The sequence below is a fragment of the Arvicola amphibius genome, chromosome 8 (genome assembly GCF_903992535.2).
Source record: "Arvicola amphibius chromosome 8, mArvAmp1.2, whole genome shotgun sequence".
NCBI lineage: Eukaryota > Metazoa > Chordata > Mammalia > Rodentia > Cricetidae > Arvicola > Arvicola amphibius.
Genome location: NC_052054.1, coordinates 53,475,153 through 53,491,995, shown reverse-complemented (window position 1 = coordinate 53,491,995; position 16,843 = coordinate 53,475,153).

Genomic DNA, 16,843 nt, shown 5'->3' with positions numbered 1-16,843 from the left:
AGTCTCTCACGTAAGCCGTGAAATGAAGTCCGGAAGCTTTGTGCCCGTTTGCTTCGATCCTCAAGTCACTGCAGCTGGCGAAGATGACCGATGAGTTTCCTCTAATTCGCTCATTTCATTTGCCAGGCTTGGCATTTCCTTGTGGCCGCACACAAGTCTTTGATCTCCAGAAGAGCAGAGCATTCTTTGTCCCCCCCCCTCCCCCCCTTTTTTTTTATTAGTAAAGCTATTTCTAGTCCTAAGTGACTGGCTCTCCTTTCTCAGAAGTGAGCCAGCCGTGCCTCATGTGTGTGGGGCTGGGCCTGGCACTCCTGTTTATTTGATTACGCTAACATGGTTTGAATTCCATTCCTTCTAACAGTTGCTGGCCCTTACTGACTGGAAGCCATCTGCTGTGCTTTAGAGGAGCTAGGGAGGATGCTGCGGGGAGTTTAAGGATCTAGAGAAGGCTGGGGTGAAGCTAGGAGGTTGAGCAAGTGCTTGGCACGCACAGAAGACAGGCTTATACACAGGCACTGAAACCCGGGCTTCCTAGAGCCGCAGAGCACCAAGGAGCCCGAGGAGCCTGCCCCAGAGGGCTTGGCTTATGAAGGAGGTGAGGTGAAAGGACTTGAGGACTGACTAGGGAGCCAGGAAACGGACAGAGAGTGGGAGCCATGGAGACACAGAACATGGCTGGTTCTTAGAGACTCATGGAACAACTTCGGCGGGAGATCTGCTGGATTCGTGTCCAGGCAGTTCAGACACCACCCTAAGGCTTTATTCTATAGAGTTCAGGGAATTGGTGTTGGTTTTACGTAGGTTTTTTTCCTTTTTTCAATATTAGGGGGAAATCTGAATTCCTGGAGATTGACTTCCAAGGGAGAGAACATGAAGAGTCGGCGTGTTCTCTCACGGTGTGGTACATCTGGGATAAAACACGGAACTGTGGCTGTGGAGGGCTTGAAGGAGACAGCCGTTCAGTCGAATCCGCTATTGACCCATTTTTAGCTACCTCACATCTACAGCTCTCTGAGGTGTCGGTGCCGCAGGATAATTTCCTCTGACACGTGTTATTATGGTCACTGAAACATGGACCTTCCTGACCAGCTCTATCTTGTTTCTAGGCAGGGCTGAAAGTGAGGCTGTCTCCGCTCCCTTGTTGGTGGTTGTCCTGAGGCCACATTGTAGGACAACTGGCTCACCTCACTGGCCTTGAGCTACCAGGTCGGGCAGACTGCTTTGTCTGGGTCAGGAGAGACTGTCGCCCTGAGGGACAGGTCAGTTTTGATCTCTCAGAAGCACAGCCAGTGAGTCCAAGTGTGACCAAACAGATGGGACAGGAAGTAAGAGAGTTCCCAAGAAGACTCCCCACCATGTACCAGTGGACCAGAGGAGATTGCTGTCTGTATCAAGTCCCACCAGAATGCCCTAGACTGGGGTGGGGCGTGGCTGTTCTACAGCAAGCCTTCTCTCTCTCACTCTTTGGGTCTCTTTTCCTCACTCCCTTGGTTTCCATTTTTTGGAGGAATATAAATTTGGAGCAGGCTGGTCACCAGCTACCTGTGATCTCAGAATCCATGGTGGAACACTTAGCCCAGTGTGTATCTGCTTTGTCCCCAAACCTGGATGACACGCTGAACCTGGTGAGGTGGGGGTTGGGAGGGCAGAGATCTTACTGGAGCCCTACTTGTTGGCCAAAAGGCACACATTGAAACAGACCAGGCCGCCCTCCCTTTGCCAGCGTCCTTTACAGGTGAAAGACTTGAGATCTGCCCAGCACTGGTTCCTTTATTGCTGAGTTGGTTTTTATAAACCCCCGAGGAAGCATTCCGTAAGCTTTCCAGTCAAGCACACTCGTGAGGCATTTCCATGCACACTAATGATTTAATCTCCCTTTGGCTCCACTAACAACTGGGGCCAGACATGCAATGATGTCAACTTAAAAACCCACTGGGCAAGTTTGCCCCAAAGGGCTGGGAAAAGCAGAGGTGGCTGCCTTCTCTTCAGCTCAGTTTTCCTTTGGCTATGCGGTCTAGAACCCTCTGCAGTAGAGGGAGGAGGATTCATTCACGTGTACCAAAGAATGTGTGTGAACATTCTCACCTCTGCATCTGTCTGAATCTTGTTGAGTAGTTGCTGTGGGGGGGGGGGCGGGGGAGGGCAGGGCCTTATTTAGGAGAGAATGCCCCTTTGCAAATTCTGGGGGAATGTGTTGGCAAGGAATGGAGACAAGACCAAACAGGGGACAAAAGCTTTCTCCAACATGAATGACTTTTTACAAACAGGAAAATTTGCAGGTACTCTCATTTTATTTATAATCAGAAATAGTCAGCTGTTTAGCAGTTCTGCAAGAGAGACCCCAGGGCAGCATGTAGGGAGCAGGCGCAGCCCCAGTCCCAGGTGATGTTTCTTCTGTCTTCTGACACTTGTTCTAATTCAGTCTCTGTGTGCCCATCCCGCCCTTCACCCCCGCTTATAAGCAGGACACTAAGGGGAGGAAACATTTAATATTAGGAAACACTAAAGAAGTAAAGGGCACCTACAGTCCCTCAGAGGACTGTGATCCAGGAATCAGGAACAGTGAAGGGTGACTGCCACCTATGGGCCAGGTTCCAGGGAAGTCGGCACCTGGGTGCTAGAAGGCCTTCCAGGAACCGTTGGTTAGTCTTTCTGCCCATAGATAAAAGCAAGCAAGCAAACAAACAAAGCAAAAGCCTCATGATCCATGACAAGCAAACATTTTCTTCTTGATTTGCAAAAGTAGCTTTCCCGCAAGCGTGCCATCTTTGAAGCTAAGAACTGTGCACACCTCTGGGCCCACCATCCAAATTCAACCAAGAGATGAGGCCTGGGGTCCAGCTCAGTGGGGAGGGCACTTGCCTGGCTGCTCAAAACCTTGAGTTTAATCCCCAGGACAGAAAAAACAAAGGAGCGTAATGGAGCAGATGTTCTCGGCTGTTGGCTGTGAGGCGCCACCGTGGACCCTGGTCCAGCCCAGCACCTAGAATTTTATGGCTGCTTGTAGAAATGAATGAGAGACAAGCATCCTCTCATGGCGCCATCTGGACAGAAAATCAGCAGGAGAACTAACGACCAGGTAGATAACAGACCCATGACTCTAGAGTGTTAGGGTGCGCGGGCGGTGGAAAATGGGAAGGGGGAGGGGTGGGGTGGTTGGACTGACAGATGGAAGCGGAGAGGAACCTTACACACAGCAGAGCCAATGAGCTGCGAAGTCTGCTGTGCAGTGCCACTGGCTCTGCTCCCCAAGTGAAAATGAAAAGTCAGAGGGTTTGAGCTTGGGTGTGGGTAGACGGAGGGCTATTGTGTTACAGTGGGTCCAATGAGGCCCTAGCACTGCCCTTTGTTATTTGAGATCTGTGTGTTCATGTACAGCACATGCCACCATTCCCATTGTCTTCCATTATGAAATCAGATTTGCCTCCACAATATCTACACGACATGGCATTTTGAATGATTAAGCAGCCAGACTCTTGTTGCAGGGAAGGGGGAGATCCTAGTATTTGGATTAGAGAGTGGTTCTACTGTTTCTTCATGTATATGCGTCTGTGCAAACGGGTACATGAGTTCATGTGTATATGTGCATATTATGTGTGATGGGAAAATTCGGGGAGGATGCTGGGTCTGTTCCTCCAAGCCAAAGGATTTAGAGGCCATGGCCAGCATCACAGAACATAGAGAAAGGCTCGCGCAATGCAGGGAAACAGCATCACAGACTCATACAGAGGATCAGACAGTGATCAGAGCACCAACTACCAGGCAGAGCTAGGCTCTAGAGCCTTCTATAGAAGACAGCAGGTAAAACTTAGTGTACCAGGCTTATGGTTCTGGTGAGCACCGAGAGAAACCCATGTTTCCTTTGGAAGAAAGGGGCTTACCTGGTACAAATCGGACTAGACATCTTGCAGAAGATGACAGGAGCTGGCCATGTCCAGAGCCATGCCTGGAGCCATGCCCAGAGCCATGCCCGGAGCCATGCCCGGAGCCATGCCCAGAGCCTTCCCCAGAACCATGCCCAGAACCCTCCCCAGAGCCATGCCCGGAAGGATGCCCAGAACCCTCCCCAGAGCCTTCCCCAGAGCTATGCCCAGAGCCCTCCCTAGAGCTATGCTCAAAGTCATCATCAATTGCTGAGGAAAGAGACTAACAGGCAACACCAGAAACCTCTGGTGTTTGTACAAAAACTGTGCCCAGTTCTCATGTGGGCCTCAGTTATTCCCAAGTGTGGCTGGGGTGCAGCTCAGAGAAAAAGCGCTTACCCAAGGCTCTTAGTTCAACTCACACCTACAATAAATAATGACGTAAGGAGGCATTTATGACACGTAAGTTCAAGGTGCTCTCTAGGCGATGTAATGTTAGGACAGCTGGATTAAAGGGCCTCATTCCTTCTCATGGGTGTGCATCATAACCAGGAAGACTTGATCTCTTTACTGTGGACTCATAGTAACATGTACTATTGTCTCACAAACTTATACTTTATATAAGTTGTGTTTTTACTTGTTTCATGTTAGCTCACTAGGCACATTGAATACGCCCATACGGGTGACATGGATTTGGCTCAATTGTTTTTAATGACTACACAGGGTCGAACTGCAAGAATAACCCACACTGTATCTCCCCCTTTCAGGCCTGTGAGTCAAGCGACTTGCTTTGGCCTTGAGCTCTTACAGAGTACTAAAAAGAACATTCTTCTCAGTGTGCATGGCTTTGGACACATGGAAGTGGAATTGTTGGTCAGCCGTGAACTTCCACCCATGTCCCTGTTCCTCTCCATTGCCATCAACTGTTGGTATTGTCTCACTTTTTCCCTCCTATTGTATCTGCGAAGGGCAGAAGAGGCATCAGGGCCCCTGGAACTGGAGCTACAGAGAGTTGTGAGTCACCTTGTGGGTGTTGGGAATCAAACCCAGGTCTTCTGCAAGAACAAAAAAGCCCTCTTAACTGTTGAACCATCTCTCCAGCTCCTTAGCCTACGTTCTTACAAGACCAGGACAACCTGAGCAGGGATGGGAGGACATCATGGGCTGCTGGCCCTCCCATTTCAATCATTTATCAAGAACATGCCCCTACAGACTTGTCCCCAGGCCAATCTGATGGAGGCTTTTTCTCAACCGAGGCCTCCTCTTCCCAGGTGGCTCAAGTTTGTGTCCATTCGACAAAACCTAACTAGCACAGTGAACACATAAATATGATTTTCTTTCTTTCTTTCTTTCTTTCTTTCTTTCTTTCTTTCTTTCTTTCTTTCTTTCTTTCTTTCTCTCTCTCTCTCTCTCTCTTTCTTTCTTTCTTTCTTTCTTTCTTGGTTTTTTGAGACAGGGTTTCTCTGTAGCTTTGGAGCCTGTCTTGGAACTAGCTCTTGTAGACTAGGCTGGTCTCCAACTTACAAAGACCCACCTGCCTCTGCCTCCCGAGTGCTGGGATTAAAGGTGTGCGCCACCACTGCCCAGCCTGATTTTCTATCTGTAGAAATATGCTTAGTCCAGGGGACTAGGGGTGTGGCTTAGTCGTTAAATACTTGCCTGACAAGCTAGAGGTCTTGACTTCCATCCCTAGACCAAGAAAAAAATAAGTGAAGAAAAATACTGTTTGTCAAATCCCCAGTGCCATTGGTTGAAAAGCCCTGCGTTCTCTGATGACTGGAAAAGCTGCCTGCAACATTCCAAGCTCTAATTTCTAAGTGAGCATTTCCACATTCTTTTCAGAAAATGCCCCACGATTCTATTCACCCACATCTGCCATCAGAGCAGCTCTACGGCTGTAACTTCGCTGTAACTTCTGATCTCTGTCAGGGTGAATTCTTTTCTGCGTATCCTTGCAGAATTGCTTTGGCTGCTCCGGGGCCTATTGTTCTTCTGAATGAATTTTCCGATCTTCTTATTAAAGTCGGTGGAAAAAGTCTTCAGAGATTTTGAGCGAAATGTATTAAATTTGTAGTGGACACTTAGGAAAACGGGCTTTCTTACTCAATCCCCTTTCTTCGCGTGAACAGAGTGCATCTCTCCAATTATGTAGGGTTTCTTTATATCTTTCAGAGGAGCCTAGCAGCTTTGTCTGTAAAAGGTTTCTCCCCATCTCCCGTTAGAGTTTTATTATGATGGTCTTCACAGTCTTTTTTAAAAGAGTGTTGTAAATGTCATAGCTTTTAAACTTCACCCTAACTCTCAAACAGTTATTCTTCCATGTGCAGAGTTCAAGACTAACAGCCGCTCCCCTGAAGGGCTCTATTCATCTTGAAGAAGGAGAAGCAGAGGGTTGTTTTCTTGACCTGACCCTAAAACATCTTTTATGGTGAGATGCTAAGAGTTCCTCATTTAAAGTCACACGCTTGTCAAGGAAAAAGATTTGAATGTAATTTTATTCTAATTTACAATAGCAGACAGAAAAGGCAATAAAAACAGCATATAGCTTGGGTTACTTAAGCTAAATCGGTCTTTTAATTGAAGTCTGAGTCTCGGGCTTTCATTCAATCTGTCTACTGCGATTTGGGTTCTGTGATGGGTTTATTCTTTCATCTGATTTTGTGTTTTCTACTAAATCTTTTTCCTTTTCTGACTTCTGTGAACCAATTCAATAATTGTATTTGGTTTTTGTACTTGTTTTTTTTTTTTAATTTGCTAAGCTTACTGTTCAACAATCTCGTAGTTAAATAATATCTGTATTTTTCTTGCAAACAGAACAAGGCACTTAGAATGGTTCATCTCTAACCACCCTTTCCTACACGTATAGTTGTTTCTAGGGTTTCTGTTCCCTGTGGCATGACCTCTGTTAATGTCATGGTTTCTGTTTCATGTTGCCAACGCTTATTCAGATTTGTCTGTATGTTCAGTATTTTAATTCTCCATTGCTTTAAAAAAAATCTTTATTGGAGCTGGAGTGATGGCTTAGCAGTTAGGAGTTATAGAGGTTTGAAAGAAAATGGCCTCTACAGATCCCATTAGAAAGTATGGCCTTGTTGGAGGAAGTGCATCATTGTGGGGGCGGGCTTTGAGGCCTCCTATACTCAAGATCCGCCCGGTGTCACAGTTCATTTGCTGTTGCCTGAGGGTCAGATGTAGAACTCTCAGCTCCTTCTCCAGCACCATGTCTGCCTGCATGCTGCCATGTCCTTCCATGATGATAATGGATCAAGCCTCTGAAATTGAAAGCCACCCCAACTAAGTATTTTCCTTTATAAGAGTTGCTCTTATAAAGGTGTCTCTTCACAGCAATAGAAATCCTAACTCAGTCAGGAATGTTTGCTGACTTTACAGGGGATGGAAGTTTGAGTTCCAGTACTTGCTCCTGGCCCATCACAATCCCCTGTAACTCCAGCTTCAGGGGATCTGATGCCCTCTTCTGGTCCCCATGGGCACTTGTGTGTGAGCACATGCATACACACGTGCAAACAAATAAATAAAAAATAATTCTTTTAAAAATGATTTCAGCATCTTTATTGAGTTATAATTTGCATATAGTTTATCCATCTACTCATGAAATTCAGTGGTGTTTAGTATGGTCAGAGTTGTGTCTCGGTCTATAAAATAAACTTGAGAATATATTCATGAACCCTAAAGGAACCCATACTTAGAAGACACCTCACATCTTCTCAAGTTCCCCCACCAAAGACAGCCACTGATTTTGCCCTCAGTTCTGACAGATTTATCTGGTTATTTCAGAGAAGAGAATCATACCAACAGGGTGTGGTGGCACACACCTTTAATCCCAGCATTTGAGAAGCAGGCAGATCTCTGAGTTTGTGGCCACTCTGGTCTGCATAGTGAGTTTCAGGCCAGCCAGAGTTACACAGCAAGACCCTGTGTCAAACAAACGAAAGCAACCCCTTCCCAAAACCAAATAATACAACAAAAAAATAGCAAAAAAAACCCTCCTCAAAAAACAAACCAACAAAAGAAAAGCAAAACACAAAAAGAAAAGGAATAGAATCATACAACAGAGGGATTTTGTGTGTGCTCGTGCGTCTGTGTGATTGACTTTTCTCATCTAGCACGCTTTCAGAAGTCATCTATACTGCAGCAAGTCTTAATTATTTTCTCATTGCAGTGATAAAATGCCCCAAGTAAAGCAACATAACAAAGAAAGAGTTAATTTTTACTTGCAGCTCCAGAAGTCCACGGCCCATCATATAGAGGAGACCACAGACAAGGAAGGCATGGCGGCAAAGGCAGAAGTCTGGTTGGTCACATGATCCCAGTGACCAACTTCTACCAGTGGGGCTCCACCTCCCAATGGCTCCTTAACCTTCCCAAACAGCATCACCAGCTGAGGACCAAGTATGTAGACAGGTGAGTGTATGGGGACATTTCAAGTTCAAAGCACAATATAGCATGTATCCTAGGCCATTCCTTCTAATACTGAATGGTATTTACTATATAAACTTACTATGTTTTATATCCATTTATCAGCTCATAATATTTAAGGTATTTCTACTTTTTAGCTGTGATGAGTAATACGATCATGAACATTAACTGGCGGGTTTTACGGGCATGTGTATTTCACTGCTTGGGGAATATACACAGGAGAGTAGTTATTCATTCAAATGGCAACTCTTAGCTTAGCCTTTTGAGGAACTGCCAGATTGGTTTTGACACGACACATTCTTTTATAATGCAGTCTTTCTAAGTGCATGTGAAATGCTATCACATTGTGGTTTTGGTTTCCATTTCCCTAATGACTAAAAATATAGAGCATATTTGCAGGGGTCCAGTGGCCGTTTGTGTATTTTATTTAGAGATAAAATGCTCCCTCTTCCCTCCTCTCCTTCCCTCTGCTCTTCTCTTCCCTCCCTCCTTTCCCTTCCCTCTTCCTTCCTTAAAGACAGGCTCTCACTATGTAGCCCTGCCTGGCCTGGAACTTACTCTGTAGGCCAAGTAGGCCTCAGACTCAGCAAAGATCCACCGGCCTCTGCCTTCTGAGTTAGAGGGGGTTAGAGGGGGTTAGAGGGTGCCCCTTTGCTTGTTTATAAACTGGACCTCTTAACTCTTTCATATTGCGTTGTGAGAAGTTTCTTTTGCTGTTTCTGCTTGTTGGTTGGCGGGGTGGGGGCTGATTTTGAGGTAATGGAGAGGGAGGACACAGGGCCTTGCGACATTCAAGAAAGCACTCTTGGTATTATTTATAAAGTAATAAAAATTATTAGTTAAAAAAGGAAAGCACTCTACTGCTGAACTCTACCCAGCCTTAAGAGTGAGTAGTTCTTTCCAAATTTAATCTGTGGGACTGGAGGCGTGGCTGAGTGAGAAAGCACGTACTACATGTATGAACATGAAGATCTGTGTTCAGGCTCCCAGAGCCATATTTATTTGGACACAGTAGCACAGGGCTGCATTCTCAGTGCCCTTGCAGGGAGATAGGAGGTGGAGCTATGGCGTAGGAGGTCCTTCTGTCTATGTGTTGCTTTCATTAATGAATAAAGAAACTACCTTGGCCTGTTGATAGGGCAGAACTTAGGTAGTGTGTGTGTGGGGGGGGGGGGAGATGGAACTGAATGCTGGGAGGAAGAAGAGCAGAGTCAGAGAAACCACCATGGACCCATGGCCAGAAACAGATGCTGGGAATTTTACCTGGTAACCACTGCCACGTGCCAATACATAGATTAATAGAGATGGGTTAAATTAAGATGTAGGAGTTAGCCAATAAGAAGTTAGAGCTAATAGGCCAAGCAGTGATTTAATTAATACAGTCTCTGAGTGATTATTTCGGTTCTGGGTGGCCGGGATGAACAAGCGGCTCCTTGCAGCAGAGCTAGCTAGCCTGACGCACACATTGGTGACCAAGAGACCTCAAACAAGGAAGCCAAGCAACAGCACCTCAGGCTGCCTCTGGGTTCCCCATGTGCAAGACAGCACACGCGCACCTGCACTTACACATGGACACACTCACCCATAAATACGCATGCACTTGCACAAAGACTTCTTAAAATGGGAATAGAAAAGTCCCTTTGTCTCCGTCTGAAAATTTTTTTAGAAATTTGCCTTTACTGTCCATTCATTCTTGGATCTGTTCTGACACTATACATCTCCAATTAGACCTTTTCAAGTAGAGAATAGCCCTTGGCGGCTGGGATTTTTTATGTCAATCTTCATTATACCATTGGATTTATCCAAAGGGCCGATCTCTAAAAATCGTGGTTGGGAAAGACCACGTTTCTTGCTATGATTTTCTGTCCCCCTTCAGGCCGTTGCCTCTCACCATCTCATGTGCGAAACTTCCAGTATCGAGCAGGTGGCATTATTTTTGAAGGTTGTAAGAAGTTTAGGAGGTGGGGGCCTACCCAGAGGAAGTAGGTCACAATGGGGCATGTACTTGGGGGCTATAGGTTGCCCTGGCCTCTTCCTGTATCCTTCTTCTGTTTCCTGTGCACCCTGAGATAAACAATCCCTTCCGCCCCACATGCTCTCAAGCGAAGGACCACGCTGTCACGGGCTGAACCTCTGAGACATAAAGGAACAAATGGAATCTCTTCTGGGTTGATTTTTTTCCCATTGTGTAGAGAACAAACCCGCTAGCATTTATATAACAAAACAAAGATGTGCCGTGCATCAATTGCTTCTTGAAAAGCCTCTTGGAAAGACACGCTGGGTGATGATAGAAGACCTCGTAAGATCAGCAATCAGAACTTATTCTTGCTTGAGTGCCATCGCATGGGCCTCCCCATGAAGTGTCTGCTACCCTCTGACTAGTGAGGTCTCACTAGCACCCTTGCACTGTGGTTTGACCTCCCTAGAACCCACCGATTAATAATTAATTCAGTTTATGGGAGGGAATCCTTACTTGGGGAAATGTCTGTGGTAAGTGATATTTCATAGCTTTTCTTCTACCTCATTCTCTGTGGACAGTTATAGAAGGCCCTATATAAACCATTCTGGGGTTACTTTTCATACTTCCTTGTAACAAAGTTGATCTGGAAGGCACACACCGCAGACCAGTGGATCTCACTCAACCTTCCTAATCCGTCGACCCCACAATACAGTTCCTCATGTTGTGGTGATCCCCAGGCATAGAATTATTTTCATTGTTGCTTCCTAACTGTAATTTTGCTACTATTAAGAATTGTAGCCAGCCTGATCTACAAAAGCTAGTTTCAGGACAGGCTCCAAAGCTACAGAGAAACCCTGTCTCATAAAACAAAACAAAACAAAACAAAAAACAACAATTATAATATAAAGCTGCTGGTGATGGTGCACACCCTTAAATCCCAATACCCTCGACGCAGAGGCAAGCGGATTTCTGTGAGTTTGAGGTCAGCCTGATCCACAAAGTGAGTTCCAGGTCAGCCAGGGCCAGACAGAGAGAACTGTAATATAATCTGATAAGCAGATGGTCTTAGGCAGCCCCTGTGAAAGGGTTGTTTGACCCCTCAAAGGCTTGTGACCCCCCAGGTTGCGAACCACTGCTGTAGATGGGCCTTGAGGACTCCTAAAAGAGAAATGCTTAGAAAATTGATTCAATCAAAATGGGACTGTTAGAAACATAGGTTCCCTGTAATTTTTCAAGCCAATATATTTAATTCTGTCTGGCAGAATGCTCTAAATTGAATCTCTACTAGATGGATGATGAGCACCTTGGAGCACCGTGATTCACGGAAGCAGGAATGACCCTGCAGTCAGGGTCTCTACAAGGTCTAAATCCTGCTGTGGGCTCAGTGTCAAATTCTGCCCTCACTAGGCTGTCTGTGTGGATTCTTTCCCTTGCATTCACGAGGGGAATTGGGAGTTCTCTATAAGCACATTTTAGTGACGAATGCCCACGTGTGTGTAGTGCATTCGGATCTTTTCCTTGGAGGGTCGTAAATAAATCCCATCTTTATAAAGCCGCACCACTTAGCCTGTCCCCTGCAACACAGGCCATCACTAACCACGTACAGAATGGTGACTCCATTGTTTGTGGATATGAGTAACAATCACAGTACACGTTTGTCTCATAGCCCCTGTATCCAGATGACATGCTAAGCCTGTATTAACGCATGCTTATACATTCAATTTAGTCTTTACAATAAGTGCTATTGGCCTTCTGAACAAGGACAACAAAGCGAAGCTGTTGAGATCCCTTCTTAGATAGAGATCTGCAGCAAGGGGACAGGACAGTTTGAGGTGCCAGGCAGCTATGCTTGCCTTAATAACTCCATCGACAACAATTTTGTCTACCCGTCCTTCCCTCTTTCTCTTTCTAGACATTTTCCGAGTACTTTGGAGATAAGAGGGGAAAGAGGAGTGCATTAGCTTGTCGGTACTATAAGGGAATGCTGGAGACGGTCAACTTAGAAAGAGATAAGGTTCATCTGGGCTCACCATTTGGCAGCCTCAGCTCCGGACTGACTGGCTCCTGTCCTTTGAGCCGTTGGGGAGACAGTATATCATGGCAAGGGACACATGGTAAGAGCAAAAAGTCACTCTTCCACAACAGGAATGCAAAGGGAGAGATGAAGAGACAATCTGTAGTCCCCATTAAGGGCATCCCCTAGTGACCTAAAACCACCTACAAGGTGCCATCACCACACATCAGTCACCATGCCTTTGACGCATGACTCTTTGGGGGACAAACGGCCGCAAGGAGAAAGGATTTCTTTGTGTGAAATCCTGCATTCAAGGTCAGGAAACAGGTTCCGTTGATGTCAACAGTGGAGACCAACAGGACAGTGGTCACAGCGAATCACATTTCAGGGAGCTCATGATGGACCATTTTCATGCCTCCAGCCTCTTGCTCACACACCTGGCCTCTAGCCTCACCTCTCTATGCTGGAGACAACTTGCCTTGTACCTTCTCTGTGTTCTCTGTCACCTTGTCAGCCCTTGTTTCACTTGGCCACAGTTCCTCATAGGGCATCCAGCATAGTGCATTTAGAAAATATTTAAATTTTTGGGTTTATGCCTGTGAGTGTATGCCACTTGTGGATGAGTGCCCTTGATGTTCAAAAGAGGGTCTTCCATCTGCCAGAACTGGAGTTACAGGCAGCAATAAGCCACCCAGTGTAGGTGCTGGGCATCAAACTGGGGCCTCTAGAAGAGTAGCAAGTGCTCTTAACTACTGAGCCATCTCTGCAGGCCAGCAGAGTTTGCTTTAACCACTTATGTAATGGGATTCCACTTCCTAAGGTGAGAAAGGTACAGATAGAGCATTAAACCCGATCTATTTAGACACAAGATAAGTCATAAATATCTTGAGGGATCATCTGGAAAAGCCTGAACTTTAAATAAACATTCTAGAAAGACCCCCTTCCCCCCAAGGCTAGGTGTATATCCCCAGCACTCAGGAAGCTGATATACGAGGACCAATGGGAGTTTAGGGTCAGTGTGGGCTACTTTAAGATAGCTGGATACTATCTCCGAGGAAGACCAGCAAAGCTCTCCTTACTTTTCATATGGTAACTATAAAACAAAAAAAATCTAGTCTACTAGTCTATGTCAGGTAGAAACATTTCAGTTCACAAAGCTCTTCTCCTTTCACCCACAACCCATGACCTTTGCCAGGTGGCTCACTATCATACAGGGCAGTTGTCGTTAAGGTTAGATTGACTGGCCTTGTGTGGTAACCAGCTTGATCTAGATATCAAGTTCCAGGCTGGTCAAGGCCACATAGTGAGACCCTAACTCAGAAAGGAAAGGAAAGAACAACTGATCTTCCCAAAGTGACATCCTTCTCTTGTTGCTATTCAAAAACCAAAGGAAGGGACTGGAGAGATGGCTCAGCAGCTACGAGTGATTGCTGCTCTTCAGAGAGGACCCAAGTTCAATTCCCAGCATCCACACAGCATCTCACACCTGTCTGTGACTCCAGTTCCAGTGAACCTAATGCCCTCTTCTGGTCTCCATGAAAACTAAGCATGCACATAGTGCATAGACATACCCACAGGGCGGGGAACCGTCATTACACAGTCCCAAAAGGAAGCATTTTATGTAAATTTATTATACAGAACTTTCAAAGATTCTAACTCAATAACATTTTGCAGTATATGCAGATAATTCGAGGATAAAAGAGCACAACATCCATTTGTCAAAGCTCATCAAATAACCCTCGTGCTTAAATGGAAACAGAAAACTGGTTATGATATTATACACAAGTTCATCTCACATCCCTGCCTACTTGTGACCCCAGTCTTCCCTCAGGATCAGCTCAGCTACAGCTTTTGTGAGGGTTGAGAGTAGGGAGGGGTGAATCCTTCCAGAAATATCACCTGCACACATGTGTCTGTCCCGAGGGACACATGGCAGCATGTGGGACACCGTCTTCTTTGCTTATTTCATTTTCTAACTTTGAGTGGATGTATAAATGGCCAGTATCTATGTGTGCACATGTCTGTCCATGTGTGTGCATGTTCATGTGTATGAAGGTGGCTTCCTCTACTGAGTTCTATCTTGAGTTTTGGAAAAGGAACTCACCAACTGGGCAAGTCTAGCTTGCCACCCAGCAAGCTGCCTGTCCAGCTCCCCAGCTTTAGGATTACAGGTGTGCACCATCATACCGAGCTTCTTCATGGGTGATGGAGATCTGAATTCAGGTTCCCATGCTTGTTTGGCAAGTCTCCTCAGCCCCTCATCTATCTGTAAATGGAGATTTGGCATTTGTTTCCCAGTCACCCAGACTCGAATAATCACCCCAAAACTATATCAATTACAACACTGTTTGGCCAATGGCTTAGGTGTATTCCTAGCTAGCTCTTACATCCTAAATTAACCCATTTCTAGTATTCTATGTATCACCATGAGGCTGTAGCCTACCAGTAAGGTTCTGGCATCTTTTTCCTTTGGCACCTACCTGGTGTCTCCCTGACTCTGCTTCTTTCTTCCTCTATCTCTGCTTGGATTTCCTGCCTGACTTTATTCTGCTAAACCATTGGCCGAAACAGCTTCTTTACTAACCAATAGTAATAAAACATATTCACAGCACACAGACGGGAATCCCACATCACTTATCCTTAATAAAAACAAATTAGTGTGTGTGTGTGTGTGTGTGTGTGTGTGTGTGTGTGCGTACATGCCATGGCACAAGAGTGGAGGTCAGAGTATAACTTTTAGGAGTCAGATCTCACCTCTTAGTTTAAAAATTATAAAATAAATGTTTGATGCCCAGCACCATGTAATTAAACTCAGTTTGACATGCCACATTTCATAGCCCCAAAGATATAGCTAACGTTCCCTCAAAATGAACAGGAGTGGCTGAATTTGCTATTCATTTTTTACTTGTTTTTACCTTTGAGCTGGAATTATTCTGTCAGTTAGCCATGGAGTTTGATTGTATAGTCTTTTTGCTGACTGGGAGGTAGTAAAGAATATTCAATATTTTTTCTCTGTGTGCCTGAGCCATAGCATGGCTAATGCCATGCAAGGCATTGCCCAGGCATGCAGTTCTTGCTACACATTGCCACATCTCTTATATCTCTCTAAGTGACAGTAAATCCGCTGGACTCCAGCAGCAGCTGAATGCTGGCAGCCATTGGTTCCCAAAGCCCTGTCACCTACCTTTCAGAGCATACAGGCTGACCATCAAGGTGACTAATCTGGGGGTCTGTGCCCCGAAGAATGTGGCCCCATTGGCTATTTAAATCCAAGTTGGACGACATAAGCAAGCAGGACTGAAAGGAAGAAGATATCATGTCAGCTGCATTATTTACAGGGAGTTGGGCTGAGGCTAGGCAGAGAGGATGGTCCTGCCACCTGTGCAGAGCCCAGATCCCTGCACCTCACTGCCTCCCCAGCACAGAGAAGGGATGGCCATAGAAGAGCATCTGAAGCAAAACTAAGTGAGGATGGAAGTAATAATATTTATTTACTTATACAATATGCAGGCAGATATAGTTAATGTTCATTTATTTATCTATTTAGTGTGTGTGTGTGTGTGTGTGTGTGTGTGTGTGTGTGCATGCCATGGTGCACACATGGAGGACAGAAGACAATTTTCAGGAGTATGTCCTCACCTTTCACCCTTTTAAGTAACCCCCGTCTTGTTTCTCATGTTGCTCGTTGCACTCCAGATTGGCTGTCCAGCGAGCTCCTGCCTGGTTTTCTATCTACCTCCCTGCTCAAGGCAGGAGCGTCAAGGTTGCCAGTGTGCCCCTGCAACTAGCTTTTCATGTGGGCTCTGGGGAGTCACCCCAAATCATTAGGACCACCAGTGACTACTTTAACACACCAACTAATGCTGGCAGCCTTTGGCTCCAAAGCCCTGTCACCTACCGTTCAGAACATACAGGCTGGCTGGCAAGGTGGCTGATTTGGGGGTTTGTGGCCAAGAGAATATGGCCTATATTTTTTGTTTGATTAGATTTTCTCTTGTTGCTGCCTCTCTGCTTAACGGATCTCTACTTAGATAAACGCACTAGACCTGGTCCAGTCTGCACCGACTAGGGTGTCATAGGAAAGGGGCTGTTGCCGGGTTCCTGAGAAAAGAACTGCTTCTGCTTCTCTCTCTGGAAGTGTGCTCCCAATAAACCCAAGTGAAATTTTGCAGGCCATTTCGCAGCATGAGCAAGTTCTGTGGCTCAGGAAATGACGCCGAGACGCTTGCTTGAAAATTGCAAGATGGTCTTGACACAGCATTGGCACAGGATATGTGACGGGAAGTGGCATGGCGAGCAGTGATAACGGTCCTTGTGGCCAGACCAAGCGCCGGTTTCACACCCCAGCCTGGGTCCCCACAGCAGGAGCAGAATCTGCGCTGAGGCCGGAGCCTCATCACACAACACAGTGGGGCAGGGCGGAAATCTGGCTGTGCTCCTGAGAGGCCAAGGGGCGGGTAGTGAGCCCAGTGAGCTACCAGTACACACGCAGTGCACTTGCGAAAGTTGTTCCGCTTGCTTGGTTTTCTGCTTCGCTCATCCCTCCTTTCCCAAAGCACCTCCTGGGAA